The sequence below is a fragment of the Scyliorhinus torazame genome, chromosome 21, assembly GCF_047496885.1.
Source record: "Scyliorhinus torazame isolate Kashiwa2021f chromosome 21, sScyTor2.1, whole genome shotgun sequence".
Classification (NCBI taxonomy): domain Eukaryota; kingdom Metazoa; phylum Chordata; class Chondrichthyes; order Carcharhiniformes; family Scyliorhinidae; genus Scyliorhinus; species Scyliorhinus torazame.
The window spans coordinates 11,339,227-11,360,503 of record NC_092727.1 but is presented as its reverse complement, the minus strand read 5'-3'; the positions used below and the strand labels follow the sequence as shown (position 1 = coordinate 11,360,503).

Here is a 21,277-nt window from a genome sequence, read left to right as displayed (position 1 = left end):
CTCTTGTAATTATTTTTTCTTGGTTCGCGACGTTCCTTCCTCTTGGCCAAGTTCCTCGAGTCTCCTTCAACTCTCATAAAGAATCTGCCACAATAGGAGCATATTTAGGCCATTCTGCCCATTAAGAGTCTGCTCCGCCATTCGGTCATGGCTGACCTGGGGCGAGATTCTCCGACCCCTCGCCGGGTCGGAGAATCGCCGGGGGCTGGCGTGAATCCCGCCCCTGCTGGTTGCCGAATTCTCCACCACTGGATATTCGGCGGGGACGGGAATCGCGCCGCGCCGGTTGGCGGGCACCCCCCCCCCCGCGATTCTCCACCCGGATGGGCCGAAGTCCGCCGCTAAAATGCCTGTCCCGCCGGCGTAGATTAAACCACCTCTCTTACCGGCGGGACAAGGTGGCGCGGGCGGGCTCCGGGGTCCTGGGGCGCAGGGCGATCTGGCCCCGGGGGGTGCTCCCCACGGTGGCCTGGCCCGCGATCGGGGCCCACCGATCCGCGGGCGGGCCTGTACCGTGGGGCACTCTTTCCCTTCCGCCTTCGCCACGGTCTCCACTATGGCGGAGGCGGAAGAGACTCCCTCCACTGCGCATGCGCGAGAATGCCGTCAGCGGCCGCTGACGCTCCCGCGCATGCGCCACCTGGAGATGTCATTTCCGCGCCAGCTGGTGGGGCACCAAAGGCCTTTCCCGCCAGCTGGCGGGGCGGAAATTCATCTGGCGGCGGCCTAGCCCCTTAAGGTTGGGGCTTGGCCCCCAAAGATGCGGAGCATTCCACACCTTTGGGGCGGCGCGATGCCCGACTGATTTGCGCCGTTTTGGGCGCTAGTCGGCGGACATCGCGCCGTTCCCGGAGTATTTCGCCCCTGTTTCTCATCCCCATTCTCCTGCCTTCTCCTTGCAGCCCCCGATTCTCTTATTGATCAAGAACCTATCTATCTCAGACAGCCAGTGACTTGACTGACACATGATGGGCCATTCCAAAGCTTGAGAATCGCGGTGAGCTTTACCGTTGCAAACGCAATAGGTGAAACCTCCTGTATCCCCTTGTCTACTGGAAGCCAAGTGCCGAATGTTAGTTGTCTTTCCCAAAGGCTTTCTGACTGCTTTACCAAGTCCATGAAGTTCCAGAGGCCTTTGAAAGCTTCTCAAAACCTTTGCAATTTGCTTTCTTTGCAGTTCATAGCGACAGTTACAAATGAGAGGCGGCCAATCCTTTCCTTAATTAACGGGTTTAACGACATGAGTATTTGCCTACGTTAAAATATACTTTATAAATTAAAAGCTCTTCACTTATTAAGGGTCCTTTCTTGATTATAAATTAACATGAATGTTCCAAATGGGCAATGTAATTGATTACGGATGGAGATATTTGGCAAAGCGAGTAGCACTGTCCAGCATAGACTTAATGACCTCCTTTTGTGCAGATATGGCTCTATGGGCTTTTTTTAATGGGGACACAGACTGTTTAATAATAATAATAATAATTAGGGCTTGGGTCACTAAGTGCGGAGTCTGCATATTCTCCCCGTGTCTGTGTGGGTTTCCTCCGGGTGCTCCGGTTTCCTCCCACAAGTACCGGAAAAGGTGCTTGTGGTGATATACATCACTGTAAGTACACAAAGGGTTAATGTACATACACTACACCTAGCTAGACACTAGAGGGAACACCAGAGACATGACACACAGACAGTCAACCAATAGGTCAGTAAGATAGGACACGACCAATGGGCATTCACGGTACACAGAGGTGACACTACCACAGGGAGGCATTACACCAACCCATATATAAGGACACTGCACACATGATCTTCCTCTTTCCAGTGGAGACTCTCAGTGAGTACAAAGGGTTGATTTAAAACACATCACACCCACCACGTGGATTGTAGCAGACTGGTTAGTCAGTCTGAGTAGCTATAGCAGGATTAACAGTAGCGTTGAATCCAAGTCGGAGAATTGTTAGTAGTTCAATAAACGTGTTAAAGCTATCTCCAAGTCTGAACCTTCCTTTGTCAGAGTGCTCATCAAGGAAGCAGCTTATGCTACGACAAGAGCATAACAAAAGAGTGCTGTTAGCTGAATTGGGCATTCTGAATTCTCCCTCCGTGTACCTGAACTGGCACCAGAGTGTGGCGACTAGGGGCTTTTCACAGTACCTTCATTGCAGTGTTAATGTAAGCCCACTTGTGACAATAAAGATTTTTTTAAAAATGTAGTCACAGCCACTGATGGTTTCGAAAACTGTTTCGGCCGACATTTAGTTTATCGTTTGCAGGAGCTAAAGGATTGGTTTGAACTTGTAGCCAAGGAAACTCTATCTGCTCTCCTTCCTTCTGCGACGCCCAACCCATTTTTGAACCCTTATTCACCTGATGAATTCACCTGCCATTAAACAGCATAAAGGTTGAGTTAATTAAAACTGCATAAATAAATTAAGAAAGCGTTTTCCATTACTGATGTGCTCCCTGATTAAACAGCGGCTGAATCTCTATCAGGTCTGGTTTGTTTTACAATTACCAAAGCTAAATTCAGCCTTTTACTTGATCTCCTTGAAGCACATCAAATGAATGAACAAAGCTGGTCACAATGACGAACGGACAAAAGAGCTGTGGGGGATTAATGAATATTTTAACTGAAATAAATGAAGCAATAACACGATTATTGGCTTTAACTTTTCGCCAACTGTGTGGAGCAAACCTCCTGGAATATTTCTTTGGCAGTGTGGTAAATGTATTGCTGTAATAATCCACCATGTGTTTATCTGTACTACGCTGTTGCCCCTGTGGGCTCCACCTGTGGACCATTGAATGGTATTACCCATAATGTAACATGTTGGGACCTGTTTGGGCTCCGCCCCTGGCTCCACCCCTTGAGGGGAGGTATATAGAGCAGTCGACCTGTCGGCGGCTGACACTAACAGATCAGTCACAGGCAGGCACTGTTCTAGTTGATTAAAGTCACAGTTTACTTCTACTCCCGTTTCGTGTGAATTTATGGTCATATCAGGCAGCTTGAAAACAGATAGTTAATTTTGAAAGCCTGAACCTTGTGTTTCTTTTAAATCACTGGGCAAAAAAGCCATCTTTTGATGCTATATCAGGGATTCAAGCAAGGAAGGTAATGTCAGCTTCCTCAAACAGTGCTGCCATTTGCAATGTGTGCTGGAATGAAGGAACCATCAAGATAAGGGGCGATATTCTCCCCCAACGTTGCGATGTCCGCCGACTGGCGCCAAAAACGGCACCAATCAGACGGGCATCGCGCCGGCCCAAAGGTGCGGAATGCTCCGCATCTTTGGGGGCTGAGCCCCAACATTGAGGGGCTAGGCCGGCGCCGGAGGGATTTCCGCCCCGCCAGGTGGCGGAAATGGCGTTTGTTGCCCCGCCAGCAGGCGCGGAAATGCGGCGCATGCGCGGGAGCGTCAGCGGCCACCGACAGTTTCCCGTGCATGCGCAGTGGGGAGAGTCACTTCCTCCTCCGCCATGGTGGAGACCGTGGCGAAGGCGGAAGGGAAAGAGTGCCCCCACGGCACAGGCCCGCCCGCGGATCGGTGGGCCCCGATCGCGGGCCAGCCCACCGTGGGGGCACCCCCTGGGTCAGATCACCCCGCGCCCCCCCCCCCAGGACCCCGGAGCCCGCCCACGCCGCCTGGTCCCGCCGGTAAATGCCAGCTTTGATTTACGCCGGCGGGACAGGCAATTTCTGGGCGGGACTTCGGCCCATCCGGGCCTGAGAATTGAGCGGGGGGTCCCGCCAACCGGCGCGGCCCGACTCCCGCCCCTGCCCAATCTCCAGTACCGGAGACTTCGGCGGGGGCGGGGGCGGGATTCACGGTGGCCAACGGCCATTCTCCGACCCGGCGAGGGGTCGGAGAATGACGCCCAAGATCTTCATTTTTTTCCCTCTCCCAAGAAACATATTGAGCTATGTTCAACTACATTCCTTGTTTTCACCAAATCTCTTTCCTCAATTATAGAACCATTGAATGCAAAGAAGGAGGCCATTTGGCCAATTGTCTCTATACTGCACTGGCTCTCTGCAAGAGCAGTCCAGGTGGCCCCACACCACTCTTCCCCAAACCTGCCAACTACTCCCTTTCTAGGCACTTATCCAGTTATCTTTTGAAAGCCAGAACTGAATCTGCTGCCCCCATACTCTCCGGTGATGTATTCCAGATACTGTCCACTTGTTTTTTTCATGTCACTGGTGGTTCCTTTGCCAATCACCATGAATTTGTTTCCCCTGGGTCTAGATCCTTCTGCCAATGGGAATAGTTTCTCTCACTCTCTCTGCTCTTTCCAGACCGAGGATTTTGAACACCTCCAAATCTCCTCTCCATCTTCTGTTCTCGAAGAAGGACAGCCTCAGCTTTTCCAGTCTATCGACACAACTGAACCCCCTCGTCCCTGGAACCATTCTCACAAATCCTTTCTCCACCCTCTCTGTAACCTTTATTTTCTATCGTGTGGGGCCCAGAATCAGACACAATACTCCACGTGAGGCTGAAGCAGAGTTTTATAAAGGTTCGTCGTAACTTGCTTGCTTTATTCTATTCTCGCACAAAAGCCCAAGATAGCATTCTCAACCCACCCTTCCACATTCAGTGAATTGCGCCCACATACTCCCAGGTCCCGCTGTTCCTGCACCCCTTCAGAAGTGGCCACAGGAAATTTTATCTGCCATGTCGCTACCAAGGCCAGAATTATTGTTCATCCATAACTGTCCCTTGAACTGAGTGGCTTGCTGGGCCATTTAAGAGGGCATTGTTGTGGGTCTGGAGTCACATGTAGGTCAGACCGGGCAAGGAGATTAGCAAACCAGATGTGTTTTTGCAACATTTGATGATAGCTGTCATGGGCAATTACTGAGACTAGCTTTACATTCCAGGTTTATCAATTTAATTTAAATTCCACTGTCCGAAGTGGTGGGATTTGAACCCATGTCCCCAGATCCTTATTCTGCGTATCTGGATTATTGGTCCAGATACATAGCCACCTTGCCACCATCTCCCCCTTTCGGCTGGCCCTTTTCCAACCTGTGTCTTTCCCTTCCCAAGGCACGGGGTCAGGTTCGCCTCTCCAGCGCCCCTCTCAATGCATGAATGCCTTGTGTTGTCTACATTAAGTGCTGCATAAATCCCAGCTTCAACCAGCCCAATATCAGGAAGACCAAAGCCATCACCTTTGTCCCAGGCCACAAAAGGGTGAGAATAGGCTTCGCTGTATTTCCCCACAGTCAAAGTAACCTGATTATGCTTGCTACCCGAGATTCAAACACCAAGAAGAGACGCATGGGCCATGCAGTGATGAAATGCAGCGCCTCTGGAACTGTACTTAGCAGGAATCAACCACTTAAGGTGTGCTGGACACAACTTCAAAATTTGCAGGTGACATAAAACTTGGAAGTATTATGAATTTTGAGGAAGATAGTGATGGACTTCAAGAGGAAATTTTGAATTAAGGGTCCTGTTGAAACGTTGGAAGAGGGTGAATTCTAGTTTGTATGGCCCAATACCTTAAACTGAATGCCAAATAAGATGCTGGAAACCTTAAGTAAATTTGGTCTAGTACCCTGGTGGCGAATCATTTGCTCAACATGTCATTGGGGTTTCAATTTTTAATTGAGATTGGATTGAAATGATGGATAGATCATTAGGGCGGCACGGTAGCACTGTTGCTTCACAGCCCCAGGGTCCCAGGTTCGATTCCCGGTTTGGGTCACTGTCTGTGCAGAGTCTTCACGTTCTCCCTGCGTGGGTTTCCTCCGGGTGCTCCGGTTTCCTCCCACAGTCCAAAGATGTGCGGGTTAGGTGGATTGGCCATGCTAAATTGCCCTTAGTGTCCAAAAAGGTTAGCTGGGGTTACTGGATTACGGGGATAGGGTGGCGGCGTGGGCTGAAGTAGGGTGCTCTTTCCAAGAGCCGGTGCAAACGTGATGGGCCGAATGGCCTCCTTCTGCACTGTAAATTCTGTGATTCTGTGAAACTTTACTTCAATTAATGTGAAATTCATATGCAGCCATTTTAGTGCAGAATCTGAGCTATTTCTTCACTGGGTTTCTGTTTGAGTTCAGCTATTTGATTAACTAACAAAGCTTGACTTCAATGGGAGAGGAAGGAGCATGATTATAGCAGGGGTCTCACTAAGAGCTAACATTTGGCGCTGTGTTGCATGTGTGCACTCTTGGAGATAAAATATCAAAGCTTGTAGAACACTTTTGCCTGGTACACCTCCCCCTCAGCACGGGTTTGCTGCACTCTGTTCTTTTTCTAGGCTGGAGAATTGTCAATATGATCACGGGCGATAAATCCAACATGAAAGAACTCCATTTGATTGTTTTTTTCTCCCAAAACAAGTAAAACTTTGCATTCAATAAAAAAAAAAATTGGAAAAGATAGCCCGGAAAAAACTTTGATCAACTCCAAGGCGATAATCCAAAAGCACTTGGTGAAGTGTTGATAAGGTATTTCTATAAGAAGACCTGTCTGCTTCTTCATCCCCTGGTATCTGATATATACCTAGCTATAAGGCAATGTGCTGTGGAAGATGAACAATCGGCTTTTGCCGGTGAATTATATTGGCTCACCAAGTAAGATATTACTGAGCCGATCATGTTCTTTGCGCTCTGAGACACTTGTGGCCATTGCTGAGAGAATTAAATAATGTTTACCTTCAAAATGGATAAAAGACTGGATTTCTTGTCAATTTAAATTCACAGCAACACACGGCTTCAAAACACTTTGGTTGTGTTTAGTTTGGAGGTGATGCAAAGTCAGCCAGCAGTCACAATGGATGAAAAAGCTGAGGGGGGGGGGGAGAGGTCCCGCTAGTATTTTCAGTGTAATTTCATTGCTCGCCAACCAAACATCTCACCCTTGCAAATTTAACTAATTGTACCTGTTGAGGGTCTTCTTCAAGGATGCTCTTAATATAAAATATTCTTCAGGTGCAGCGCCAGTAATAGCCACCTTATTGAAGAAAAGCTTCAGAACATTAAACATTTAATTGACTGAGAAACTGACCACTTCGCAATAATGAATCTACTCTATAGTTCTGCTTAGTTTATCAAGTCATTTTCAATTATTTAAAATCAATTTACTCGCTCTATTTTTGTGATGAACTCCTGAAAGTTGTATTAATAACATTTTCCCAGGTGAACGCTCTTAAATGTATGAAAGGATATTTATTAAGGATGAAAATCCCTTTTCTGCATTGAAAATCCCCTCTGCACTGTAAATTCTATGATTGATTCCATGAAAAGATTATGGGTGGGATTCTCTGTCGGCCAACGCCGAAATTGGGAAACACGTTTGGGCGGAAGAATATGGCGTCAGCTGTGAATCGAGGTTGGCGCCGGGCGCCATACGGAATGCCATGTTAACCGTTGAAACTTCTGAGACACTGGTGTTTGTTTGTCTAGAGGTGATCCTGGTTCTGCACATCCTCGCTTGTGAGATGCCAGCACCTGTGGAGTAGCACAAAGAAGAAAAAAAAACTTGCCTTCACACAGGACCTTCCATGATCGGGGACTTCCCAAAGTGCTTGAAATACAACGCGCTCCTTTTTGAAATGCTGTTGTAATGTAGGAAACACAGCAGCCAATTTGTACACAGCAAGCTCCCACAAAGAGCAATCTGTTTCTGTTGACGAACAAGTCATCTGTTTTTTTATTTATTGACTGAAGGATGAAAATTGGCTGGGGCACCAGGGATAATTCCCCAGCGCTTCTTTGAAATATTGCCCTGCGATCTTTGATGTTCACCTGGAAGAGCCGGCACTCTGTTTAAGATGCCATCCAAATACTGCACTGGAGTGTCAGGCTCGTGCTCATGCTCAAGTTGAGGAATGGCATTTGAACAACCGTCTCCTTCAGGGGTGAGAGTGTTCCTGACTGAGCGAGATTGATAGCAGCTTGAGGAGAAGGCTGTTGCTGTCTCTTCTGGTTACCTTGCTGCCAGTCTGAGGTTCAAGCTGAATCAACATATGCATCACCCATGCTGATCTGATGCTTGCGAACATACGGATTGGGAGCAGGTGTAAGTAATCCACTTGGCCCCTTGAGCCTGCTCCACCATTCAATAAGATCATGGCTAATAATACAATTGAAGGTGGTGCGCAGGGCACACCTGATGAGGTCAAGGATGAGCCGGCTGTTTGAGGGGGTGGAGGGCGCTTGTGAGTGGTGTAGGAGGGGCCTGGCTAACCATATACATATGTTCCGGTCCTGTCCGAAGTTGGAGAGGTTTGGGGATTCTTTCTTGAGCAGCATGTTGCCGATCTTTAACTTGGACCTGAAGCCCAGTCCCTTGAGGACCGTGTTTGTGTCGGACCTGCTGGGATTGCAGACGGGGGCGGGGGCAGAGATTTTAGCCTTTGCCTCGCTGATTGCTTGCAGGCGGGACCTGTTGGGATGGAGATCAGCTTCTCCGCCCTGTGCCCCAGTGTGGCTGGGGGACCTGATGGAGTTTCTGTCACTTGAGAAGTTAAGTTCACCTTGAGGGAGGCGATTGAGGGGTTCCATAAGAGATGGGGTCTGTTTATCCTTCACTTTATAGAGTTGGTCATCGTCAGCTGCTAAATGGGCGGAGGGGGGGGCACTTTTTGAGTCATATATCTATTGCTCGGTAGAGTGGGGATGGGGTTTGTTATTCTTTCTGTTTTGTGTCATTTTGTTTTATGTACAACATTTTTAAATGTTTAAAAATGGAATAAAAATATTTTTTAAAAAGATCATGGCTGATCTGATTGTAAGCTCAACTCCTCAGTTCATGCCTAACCCCGATAACCTTTCATCCCTTTGCTTTTCAAGGATCTATCCATATCTGCCTTCAAAATATTCCAAGGTACTGGGCGAGACTTTCCACGAACCCGCCACGACATGTTTTGTAGTCACTGAAGCGGCTGCCATTGACTGGCGGTGGGATCTACCTGTGCTGCCGCTGCCAGTGGTGTTTCCTGTCGTTTGCACCCTCTGCCGCCGTGGAACCTGTGGCGAGGGTCACTGTTGGCAGGGGCAGAAGATCTCACCGACAGGAACAGCCGGTGAAACACTCCCTCTGCTTCCACCACCATTTCTGAAAGAAAAATACAAAGATTCTCAACCCTCTGTGAGAAAAGTGCCACCCTTTCAGGCAGTCAGTTTCAGATTCCAAACCCCCTCTGGGTGAAAAGGTTTTTGTTACATCCCCCCCTAACCCTCCTGCCCCTTACCTTAAATGTATGCTCCCTGATTATTGACCCCAACAAAGGGGAAACATTCCTCCTATCGGTCCTACATATGTCCCTCATAGTTTTATATACCTCAATCAGGTCCCCCTTACCCTTCTCTGCTCCAAGGATAACAACCCCAATCTATTGAGTCTCTCTCGATAGCTGAAGTGCTCCAGCTCAGGTAGCATCCTGGTGAATGCCCTCTGCGCCTTCTCCAGTGACCTCACTGCCTTGCTATAGTGTTATAATAAAAAACGTTATTCCCTCATACTTTCACCCGGAAGTCTAACGTAACACCATTCACTCAGCAGAACACACAAACATGCACACACATCAGAAAAATACAGTTAGGGAGGATAGTCAGAGTCTTTTCCCCGGGGTAGAGGGGTCAATTACTAGAGGGCATAGGTTTAAGGTGAGAGGGGCAAGGTTTAGAGTAGATGTACGAGGCAAGTTTTTTACACCGAGGGTAGTGGGTGCCTGGAACTCGCTGCCGGAGGAGGTGGTGGAAGCAGGGACGACAGTGACATTTAAGGGGCATCTTGACAAATACATGAATAGGATGGGAATAGAGGGATACGGACCCAGGAAGTGTAGAAGATTTTAGTTTAGATGGGCAGCATGGTCGGCAAGGGCTTGGAGGGCCAAAGGGCCTGTTCCTGTACTGTACATTTCTTTGTTCTTTGATAGTGCACTTTCACACGCTGTAAGAAAAAGGAATAAGTCATGGTTCACATGTATGGCCTGTCTGATGAAAAATAGGCCATTGCTGGTCCATTGAGAAGGTATTTCACTCCTGAAGGTCAGCCTAGATAGATTCAAAAGGTTGGATTTGTATGTCAGAATATTTGCAGGATTTCCTTGAAAAGATGGACTGTTCCAGCATGTCTTCAACTTGGTTACTTGTGGTTTTGTTACCAGGAGGTCAGGATTCCATACTGGTAGACTTGGAATAAGAATCAAGCTGAGAGGCTTTTAAACCTGGAGACTGCTGAAATTTAAGCAGGGATGGATCTATTGCCTTTTTCAGCTAATGTCCTGTAGCTGGTGTTCTATGTATACTGATTATTTCCCTTTGGTTCTTGGGAGCAAAGAACTTGTTGTCTGAAGTTTGGATCACGTGAACAACTGTATTGTCCAATCTGCATTGTTTGGCTGTCCAAAGTCATTGCTGCACAATAGGAGATAGATGTTGGCCATTCACACCTACTTGTGTTTAACTGGTTTCCGCAACTCCCTTTTGTTAAATATTGAGCTTGAAGTCAGGTCGAGGAGTCGATAGACTTGCGAATTTTGGGTTAACCACAAACAATAGCAGGTGTAGATCTGTAGATTTGCCTCAGTGTGCCCATTCAAGGGGAAGGTTTATATACATGGTTATTCAATCAGGAACTTCCCAGAGACTTGAGGCAGAAATGACAAAAGGTCACGTGACCTTGGGCAGCCACCTTATCCGGTCTGTTAGTGTCCATTCTTAAATAAAAGACAGTTTGAGAAAATTATGCACTGAATGAAATTATGTTGAAAGTTATGAATAGGATATGCCTTTTCTGGACATGACAGTACACCCACAGTGTTGTTAGGGAGGGAGTCGGGAGACTTTCACACAGCTACAGTAAAAGGATGGTTATATAGTTCACATCAGGATAGTGTATGGCTTGGAGGGGAACTTGCCTGTGGTGCTGGTCCCAAGCACCTTCTGCCCTTACGTTTCTAGGTGGTAGACGTCGCGGGATTGGGAGGTGCTGTTGAAGGAGCATTGGGGAGTTTCCTGTAGATGGTGCACACGGCTGCCACTGTGCACCGGTGGTGGATGAGATGCTGATCAAGCGAATGGCTTTCTCCTGGATGGTGGTCTCGCTTCTTTAGTGTTATGGGTGGGATGTACCGAGCAACCCGCCAGGTGTTTCACAGCAACGGCCCGCCATTGGCCAGCGGCGGGATCTTCTGGTCCCGGAGTTGTCAATGCGGTTTCCCATTGAATGCACCTCTTGCCGCCTGGAAATCCGTGGCAGGGGTGCGCTGTCGACGGGACTGGAAGTCGCCGCCTGCGTGAACAGCTTGAAAATCTGGCCCAAAGAAAGAAGAGCAATAATCAATTTTTAAAAAACATTTTCATATTGTGCTTTGAGTTTTGTTGTTGAGATTTGGTATCATGGTAATAAATGCTTCTTGCCCATTGGGTAGGTTTTTATATTGTGATATTAGTAACCATTTCAGTATCACCGTACATGCGTCCAATAAAAACCTGATTCAGGTAGACAACCAACTCTCTGAATTTTCTGGGAATCTAATACCGAAATAACTAAACCAAGCAACAAGACTTGAAAATAATCCCAATGAGATACGATGAAGGGGTTCTGCTTGTGAGAACTTTCAAATTATTTCCAATCAGCTCCCAACAACTGTATTCCTTCAATTGTCCTTCAGAATTTTGATTCCCTCTCATTCTTTAAAATTCCTTTCACTGTGCTGGAGGTTCCCCTCCAAGCGGGTGGCTCGGTAGCACAGTGGTTAGCACTGTTGCTTCACAGAACCAGGGTCCAATGTTCAATTCCCAGCTTGGGTCACTGTGCGGAGTCTGCACGTTCTCCCCGTGTCTGCATGGGTTTCCACCGGGTGCTCCGGTTTCCTCCCAAAAGTCCTGAAAGACGTGCTGTTAGGTAATTTGGACATTCTGAATTCTCCCTCTGTGTCCGCGAACAGGGGCTGCAATGTGGCGACTAGGGGCTTTCCACAGTAACTTCATGGAAATGTTAATGTAAGCCTACTTGTGACAATAAAGATTATTAAGGATGGGGATCTCATGGAGTCTCCACCTCCTCTTCCCGTTTGTTGCTTATTTGTCAACCACCATTCTCAACTGGGTGTGACAGGATTGCATAGTTTCAAGCTGCAACAAGTCCGTTGCTTGTGGGATCGCTCAGCACTATCAATATTCTGCAGCTTCTGATGTTTAGCACCCGTGCGTTGTAGCTTCATCAGGTTGTCACCTAATTTTCAGGTGCATCTGATGCTGCTCCTGGAATCTTCCTCTGTACTCCTCATTGAACCAGGGTTGGCCTCCAGGTTTGATGGTAACGGTGGAGTGAGGGATATGCCAGACCATGAGGTTGCAGATTGTGGTTGAATACAAGTCTGCTCCCTGTTGACACCAGAAAGCACCAGTTTTGAGCTGCCAGACCTGTTCTGAATCTTTTAGCGCACAGTGGTAGTGCCGCACAACACAATGGAGGGTTTCCTCAGTGATGTGTTGGGTGCTCTGGATCCGTGGAACACATACAGGCCACCAATAAAAAATAGTACAACACTATTTTATTAAGTTAGAAACTGTTGAACATACTTTCACTGTGGGTTAACACGATGTTAGATTAAACTAAAGACCTATGCCTGTTCTAACCAGTCTATGCACTCAGCACACGGTGAAGATCTGTGATGTAAGCTGTAAGCTCTGTCCTTCTGAGAGGCTGCATCCCGAATGAGCGGGAACTCTGATGCCCCCTGTCTTTATAGTGAGTGTGCTCTTACTGGTGATTGGCTGCGGTGTTGTGTGTGTTGATTGGTCTTGCTGTGTGTCCATCAGTGTGTGTGTATCTGCACCATGATATACTGGTGTGTATTATGACATCACCCCTTTTATAAAGAAATGTATGTGTGTGGCAATAAATAATGTGTGGTGAGAATGTTCCTAACTACGTGTGGGGTGCGAAGACATATTTACAGGACTATGTACATGAGAACTAAGCTATTTACATGGGGAGGTGCCTGGTGCAGAGAAGCAGTATGCAACAAGAGTAACGAGATCAACACTCTTTACAAACCAGGGAAACGATCAAACAAAGCAACGAAACAATTCAGAGAGTCCATAAATTCGAAAAGTTCATAAATTTAGTCTCTGAGGTGGGCGACGAATTCTGGTTGACCGCCTCAAGGGTGGGTCGAGAGCCGCCGGTTCAGGAGCGGGCTGAATTGCGTCAGAGTCAGGGGGAGGCAGAGTGACAGGGAGCTCTGCATAGTCCGTGGCAGGGTCAGCAGGAGGGCGAGGCGACACTGGAGGATCACGTGGCGAGTGTGGAACGAGGCGAAGGGCGCGTCGATTGCGGCGCAGAATAGAGCCATCCGGTAGACGAACCAGGAACGAGCAGGGGGCCACCTGCCGAAGGACAACAGCGGTTGCAGACCAGCCACCATCCGGAAGATGGACGCGGACATTGTCATCTGGAGCCAGAGCAGGGAGATCAGCTGCACGGGAGTCATGAGCCGCCTTGTGCTGTGCACGAGATAGCTGCACCCGGCGAAGGATCGGAACGTGGTCGAGGTCTGGGACATGGATGGACAGCACCGTCGTCCTCAGGGTGCGACTCATGAGTAACTGGGCTGGCGACAGGCCAGTGGACAGCGGGGCGGAGCGATAGGCCAGCAAGGCAAGCTAGAAATCAGACCCCGCATCGGCAGCCTTGCATAGGAGCCGTTTGACGATATGTACTCCCTTCTCTGCTTTGCCGTTGGATTGGGGGTACAGGGGACTGGACGTCACATGGGCAAAATTGTACCGCCTGGCAAAGTTGGACCATTCTTGGCTGGCGAAGCAGGGGCCATTGTCCGACATAACCGTGAGCGGGATGCCGTGTCGAGCAAAGATTTATTTACATGCAGGAATGACTGCAGACGAGGTGAGGTCGTGCAACTGTATCACCTCCAGGTAATTCAAAGTAGTCCACGATCAGGACATAGTCTCTACCCAGCACATGGAACAGGTCGCTGCCCACCTTGGTCCATGGTGACGTGACCAGCTCATGGGGCTGCAGGATCTCACGTGGTTGGGCCGGCTGGAAGCGCTGACAAGTGGGGCAGTTGAGCATTGTGTTGGCTATGTCCTCATTAATGCCGGGCCAGTACACTGCCTCTCGGGCCCGTCGGTGGCACTTTTCCACGCCAAGGTGGCCCTCGTGTAGTTGTTCCAGGACAAGCTGGCGCATGCTCAGCGGGATGACAATGCGGTCCAGTTTTAGAAGAACCCCGCCTACTACCGGCAGATCATCTCTGACATTATAGAATTGAGGGCATTGGCCCTTGAGCCACCCATCCGTTAGGTGGCGCATGACACACTGTAGCAAGGGGTCAGCCGCCGTCCCGCGGCGAATTTGGAGGAGGCGTTCATCCGAGGCAGGTAGATTGAAGGCCGCGAATGCCACATGGGCGTCAACCTGGCAGACAAATCCCGCTGGGTCACATGGAGTGTTGACTGCCCTGGAGAGAGTGTCAGCAATGATGAGGTCCTTGCCTGGGGTGTATACCAGCTGGAAGTCGTATCGCCGGAGCTTGGGAAGAATACGCTGGAGGCGAGGTGTCATGTCGTTCAAGTCTTTCTGTATTTTATTGACCAGCGGGCAATGGTCGGTCTCTACGGTGAATTGAGGAAGTCCGTAGACATAACCGTGAAACTTAACAACACCGGTCAGAAGGCCCAGGCACTCCTTTTCTATCTGCGCGTAGCGCTGCTCCGTGGGGGTCATCGCACGTGACGCATATACAACGGGGGCCCATGATGAGGTCTCATCACGTTGAAGGAGCACTGCCCCAATGCCGGATTGACTGGCATCGGTCGAAATTTTGGTCTCCTTTGCTCGATCGAAGAAAGCTAAGACCGGGGCCGTGGTCAGTTTTGCCTTGAGTTCTCTCCATTCGCACTCGTGGGCAGGGAGCAATTGGAAGTCTGTCGTCTTCCTGACCAGGTTCCTGAGAGCCGTGGTATGAGAGGCGAGGTTAGGGATGAATTTCCCTAAAACATTGACCATGCCCAGAAATCGGAGGATTGCCTTCTTGTCCTCTGGTGTTTTCATAGCTGTGATGGCAGCTACCTTGTCCGCATCCGGCTGCACACCCAATTGGGAGATGTGGTCCCCGAGGAACTTGAGTTCTGTCTGACCAAAAGAGCATTTGGCCCTGTTGAGGTGGAGGCCATGCTCATGTATATGTCTGAATACGCGCTGGAGGCGACTAACATGCTCCTGCGGGGTGGTGGACCAAATGATTATGTCATCGACATAGACGCGAACACCTTCAATACCTTCCATCATTTGTCCCATAATCCTATGGAACACTTCTGATGCAGAGATGATCCCAAACGGCATCCTGTTGTGACAATATCTTCCAAACGGGGTGTTAAATGTGCAGAGTTTCCTGCTGGATTTATCGAGCTGGATTTGCCAGAATCCTTTTGAGGCGTCGGGTTTGCTAAAGAGCTTGGCGCGAGCCATCTCACCTGTGAGCTCTTCATGCTTGGGAATTGGATAGTGCTCTCTCATAATATTGCAATTTAGATCCTTGAGATCAATGCAAATTCTCAATTTGCCGGAAGGCTTTTTTACACATACTATGGAACTGACCCAGTCGGTTGGTTCCGTGATTTTGGAAATCACTCCTTGGTTCTGGAGGTCCTGCAGCTGCTGTTTGAGGCGGTCCTTAAGGGGTGCTGGGACCCTGCGAGGTGCGTGCACCACAGGCGTGGCATTCGGTTTTAATAAAATCTTGTAGGTGTACGGGAGCGTGCCCACGCCCTCGAAGACGCCGTCGTACTGGTTGTAAATGGCGTTGAGCTGCGCCCTGAAGTCAGTGTCCTGAAAGGCAGATGCATCAGCAGGAAAGAGAGAGTGAACTCTCTGAACTAGGTTCAACAGCTTGCATGCCTGCGCGCCAAGCAGGGAGGCTTTCGAGGAGTCCACGATTTCAAAGGCTTTGCGTGACCTGTGCGTCACTTCAAGTTGGCATGAGCCACTGGCAGCAATTGCATTGCCATTATAAACTAATAGCTGGCAAGCTGATGGCAGGATGGCTGGTTTGACACACAGGCTTTGGAGGTCAGACCGCGCAATAAGATTGGGGGAGGCACCAGTGTCCAGGCGGAATCGTATTTGGGACCGGGTGACCGTAAGGGTGGCACACCACTCATCGTCCGGATCGATGCTGTATACCAATAGAGGCTGGATTCTTTGCTTTGGGGACACCCTGTTTTGTGTAATGATACCGACTCGAAAAGACGCCTTCGGGTCCTCGGTGTCAGTGTTGGGTAGCAGGTCCGAATCGGGCTCGGTGACCGTGGGTTGAATGGCCCGGACATTCCTGCGAGGCTGGCTGGAGCGACGAGAGTTGGCAGGCTGAGCTGACCTGCATATAGCAGCACAGTGGCCAAGTTTGCCACATCTCAGGCATCGTTGGGATTTGGCAGGGAATTGCCGCTTTAAGTGGGCGGAGCCACAGTTGCCGCACGTTTGTAGAAACCAGGTATTTCTAATACAACTAATATAGGTAAAAGATAGCTTTTTAAGCATAAATATTAAGCCCCAGTTTTAAATTAAGGATTGAAGAGACACATATTCTGCAAATTCATTTTACACAGTTTTAAAGTAACACCGAAGTCTGATAAAACAGACAGTCTTGAATACATTTTTCAAGTCAGTGTCCAAGGACAGAGAAGACCCATAACAACATTGCCTGTTAAGATAACATGAAGGCTCCATTGTTATCATAGCCTGAACCACATTCTATAACTTATAAGGCTGAAACATTTTAGATTATTGGTGTAGTTTTAAAATGGACAGTTTACAAGATATCGAATCAAATATATATTTGATTCCAACTTTCTCAAAACATAACAATTTCATAGAAGCAGCATAATTCACTTTGATAAATTGAAACAGACTTTGATTTATATTTTGCAAATCATTTGCAATAGCCAGGCCAGCATATTTTGGCTTTGATAAAGCACCATATTGCATTCTTTAACATACACAGGTATGTAGATACGCAACAATTAGAAGTAATGTTACATATTGAAGATGGACGGCTTGCCGTCAAATCAACTGTGTTTGAGTCAAACCCAAACCAATTAGGATTATATTGGGGTGTGATTAGATGACTTAAGACAGATATGAAAGGGTATAACTGAAGAAGTTTCGGCCCGCCATTTTGAGTTTTAGTTTGGAGTTTTTGTTGTAGATTAGGTTTAGGTAGATTGGTAGGGTAGGTTTTTGTGGGTAGTTTGTTAGTTTTTGTTTTGTTGGTTTGAAGCTGAAGATTAGCTCTCTCGCTCTCTCGCTCTCTCTTTTTCATATTTCATTTTCAGACTTTGACTTTTAAAAATTATTGTCGAGCTGTTTGCCTAAGCAAGAAGATCTGTGATTCTTTTGAAAGCTTCAAATTGTCTACAAATTGCCTTTTAAATGACTTTCAAATTGTAATCAATAGAAGACAAATAAAACAATTCCTATTGGCACCTGAGAAGTTTTAACTTAAATTTCTACTGAGTTCCAGTAATCGCAAAGTGCTGCTGGGAACCGAATGGTAGAAATCCTTCAACGTTGTAGCATCAGTATGTTCACTGCGCCACTGCGCATGCGCAGTGCGGTCGTACGTGGTGTGCGCCTGCGCAGTACGTTCGTCGACATCGCCGTCCCCTCGTTCAGTGCGCACAAGCGCGGGAGTCCGCGAAAAGTGCACAAAATGGCCGCCCTCATCCAGGCTGAGGCCCTGGAGTTGCTCGATTGCTTGGACCCGTTCTACCTCGTGGGGACCTTGCCGCGCCGTTTCAGCCGCTTGGATGTGGGAATACCGACTAGTGGCGTGTTTATGTAGCACGCAGGTCTCGATGGCAATCGCTAGGGTGAGCTGCTTTACCTTGAGGAGCATGTGTAGGGGGTCCGACTGAACACCGAAAACGATCTGGTCGCGTATCATGGAGTCGGAAGTGGGCCCGTAATTACAGGACTGCGCAAGGATGCGGAGGTGGGTGAGAAAGTACTGGAAAGGTTCATCCTTACCCTGCAAATGCTGTTGGAATACATAGCGCTCGAAACTTTCATTCACCTCGATGTTGCAGTGAGTGTCAAACTTGAGGAGGACCGTCTTGAATTTTGATTTATCTTCATCATCAGCAAAGGTGAGAGAATTGAAAATGTGGATGGCATGTTCCCCGGCCGTGGATAGGAAGAGAGCGATCTTCCTGGTGTCTGAGGCATCTTCCCGGTCTGTGGCTTCAAGGTAGAGCTGGAAGCGTTGTTTGAATATCTTCCAGTTGGCCCCTAGGTTACCGGTGATGCGGAGCGGCGGCGGCGGGCGGACGCTGTCCATTTTGCAGGATGGCTGTATGCTGGTGGAAGGCAGATCACTTGCAGGTAGATCTAAGAAGTTCTAACATCCCTCAACTACTGGTACCATGATGTGTTGGGTGCTCTGGATCCGTGGAACACATACAGGCCACCAATACTTAAAATAGTACAACACTATTTTATTAAGTTAGAAACTGTTGAACATACTTTCACTGTGGGTTAACACGATGTTAGATTAAACTAAAGACCTATGCCTGTCCTAACCAGTCTATGCACTCAGCACATGGTGAAGATCTGTGTTGTAAGCTGTAAGCTCTGTCCTTCTGAGAGGCTGCATCCTGAACGAACGGGAACTCTGATGCCTTCTGTCTATATAGTGAGTGTGCTCTAACTGGTGATTGGCTGCGGTGTTGTGTGTGTTGATTGGTCCCGCTGTGTGTCCATCAGTGTGTGTGTCTGCACCATGATATACTGGTGTATATTATGACACTCAGTATGAAGATGGAGTTCCACAATGATGGTGCGATGGTCACTCTGACCAATACTGTCATAGTCAGACACATTCGTGACAGGATTGATTCTGGTTGACTCTCTCACCACCTGGGCAAGACACCACCTGCGCATGTCTGGCAGATGCATCCTTGAACTCAGCCCTCTGAAAACCATGGTGCTACAGAGCCACTTTTGCTGATGGATGTTGAAGTCACCCACATTCTGTGCTCTTGCTACCCTCAGTTCCTCTTCCATGTGACATTCAACATAGAGGCCAACCTTTTAGACAATGTTAATGAATGTTCCCCCGCCCATAGCAGGAGAGCTCGTATCCTGCGAAGACCACGGGGCAGATAATCATTCCCAACCCTTGGGTCTCGTGTGGGATATTAGAATTTCATTGGGGGTCTTGGGTCAATATTGAACATTCCTAGGACCACCCCTCCCGACTCTATACCCCTGTGCCACCCCTGCTGGTGGGTCTGTCCTGCTGCTGGGCCAGGGCACTAGGGTAGGTCGGGGGGGGGGGGGGGGGGGGGGTCTGCGACATGGCTGTGAGGTTTGATTCAGTGAGTCTGACTGTTGCTAGACGAGTCTGTGGGCCGGCTCTCCCAATTTTGGCACAAGACTCCAGATGTTAATGGCTGGGCTGAATGCCGAACCTGAATCCTGTGCCTCGGCCGATGCTGTGTTCCATCCAAACACGTTCACCTTGCAGTTTTGTAGGCTAGTTTGTTATAACTGAGTGACGTGTGAGACCATTTCAGAGGGCATTTCAGAGTCAAGCATGTTGTTATGGTTCTGCAGTTAAATGTGGGCCGGGCTAGATAAAGATGTCTGATTTCCTTCCTGAAAGTATATTAATGAAACAGATGTTTTTTTTCATGACAATCCAATTGTCTCCTGACCACCGTTATTAATCAATACTAGCTTTCTCTTCTAAAGTTATTTAATTAACTGAATTTAAGCTACCAGCTATATTCTACGTTTAAGAATCATTGAGCAACTTTAAGCTCCTGACATTAAGGATGGAAATGTTTAACCTACTGTCTAATTAACATGCCCTTCATCTGTTTTGTTTTGGGGTAGATGAATGTGGTTCTGGCTACGATATTCATTCCTATTATAATACCCCCTAGATGGGATTAGATGAAGTCCATTCCACGTAATATAGTAACGTTAAAAGAAGTAACAAAAACAGAAATTGCTGGAAATATTGGATTGGATTTGTTTATTGTCATGAGTACTGAGGTACAGTGAAAAGTATTTTTCTGCGAGCAGCTCAACAGATCATTAAGTACATGAAAAAAAATAAAATACATAATAGGGCAACACAAGGTACACAATGTAACTACATAACACTGGCATCGGGTGAAGCATACAGGGTGTAGCGTTAATCAGGTCAGTCCATAAGAGAGTCGTTTAGGAGTCTGGTAACAGCGGAGAAGAAGCTGTTCTTGAATATTTGGTAGGTTAGGCAGCATCTGATGAAAGGTAGGAGATCTGTCATGTGAACTTTGTGTATTGCTCCACAGATGCTGATGGCCCTGATGAGTATTTGCAGGATTTAGTTGGTGGGAAGCAGGGGAGGGAGAGTGGGACTATGTGATTTGCTCTCTCAGGGAGCCGGCACAGAGTAGATGGGCTGAGCGGCCCCCTTCTGTGTTGTAACCATTCTGTGATGCTGCCAACTGTGGTCTATCAAAGTTGCACGGCAAAAGGAAGAAGGAAACTCGGCGTGCATAACTCTCAGGCAATCAACGGCCGTAGTCCACCAGACAACACTGGCTTCCAGGGCTGAGAAAATAATTTCATTTTCCCCTTTTTGTGACATCTCCCAGCTGTCTCTTCCCAAGACCGTGGGATTTGGTAATCTTCAAAAATCTTTGGGGAATGGAAATAGTCTCTATATTCAACTCTCTGTAATTTCTAACTCCCATTGTGTATTGCAGAGTGACATTTGGATTCAAAGACTGCTGCATTGCAGGTCAACTATCTTATAATTCATGAGGGAGGCCTCTATTGTACTGCGACTGATGCTTTTCAGGAGTTTGAAAGGCTAAGGACAGACAGCTGACAGCAATGATATGGAATATAATGTCAAACAAGTCATAATACAACATTACAAGAAATACTCATTGAGATCATGTTGACTGAATTACTTCATATTGCACAGGTCCAAGATGCTAAATAAAATAGTTGACAGGTTATGTTTCAATTTTTAAAAAAATAAACGTTTGCTGCTAATTAGCGGATCTCTTGTGGAATTGCTTACAGTGGAGAGGAGGTTAGAGTGTTTAATGTGTGTTGTGGAGAGTGCTTTGTGATTACGAGGTGCACAGGGCCACAGAAAGGATTTGGAAAGAAATCTGTGAAAGGTTTATTCTGAAGCAATGAAGGAAGTGATGGCTGATGGATCCTTGGAGGAAAACAAAATCGCCAATTGCAAGGTAAATTTAAAAAAAAAAACC

At 47.8% G+C, this 21,277-nt stretch overlaps 1 long non-coding RNA gene across 1 annotated transcript in view; it reads left to right on the top strand.

Moving 5' to 3' along the window:
* The window catches only part of LOC140397952 (uncharacterized), a 53,147-nt gene extending 32,091 nt beyond the window's left edge, over positions 1-21,056 (top strand). Inside the window, exon 2 of the long non-coding RNA XR_011937348.1 lies at positions 20,759-21,056. This is a non-coding gene — a long non-coding RNA (uncharacterized lncRNA). The remainder of the gene's footprint in view (positions 1-20,758) is intronic.
* Positions 21,057-21,277: the final 221 nt, after the last annotated feature.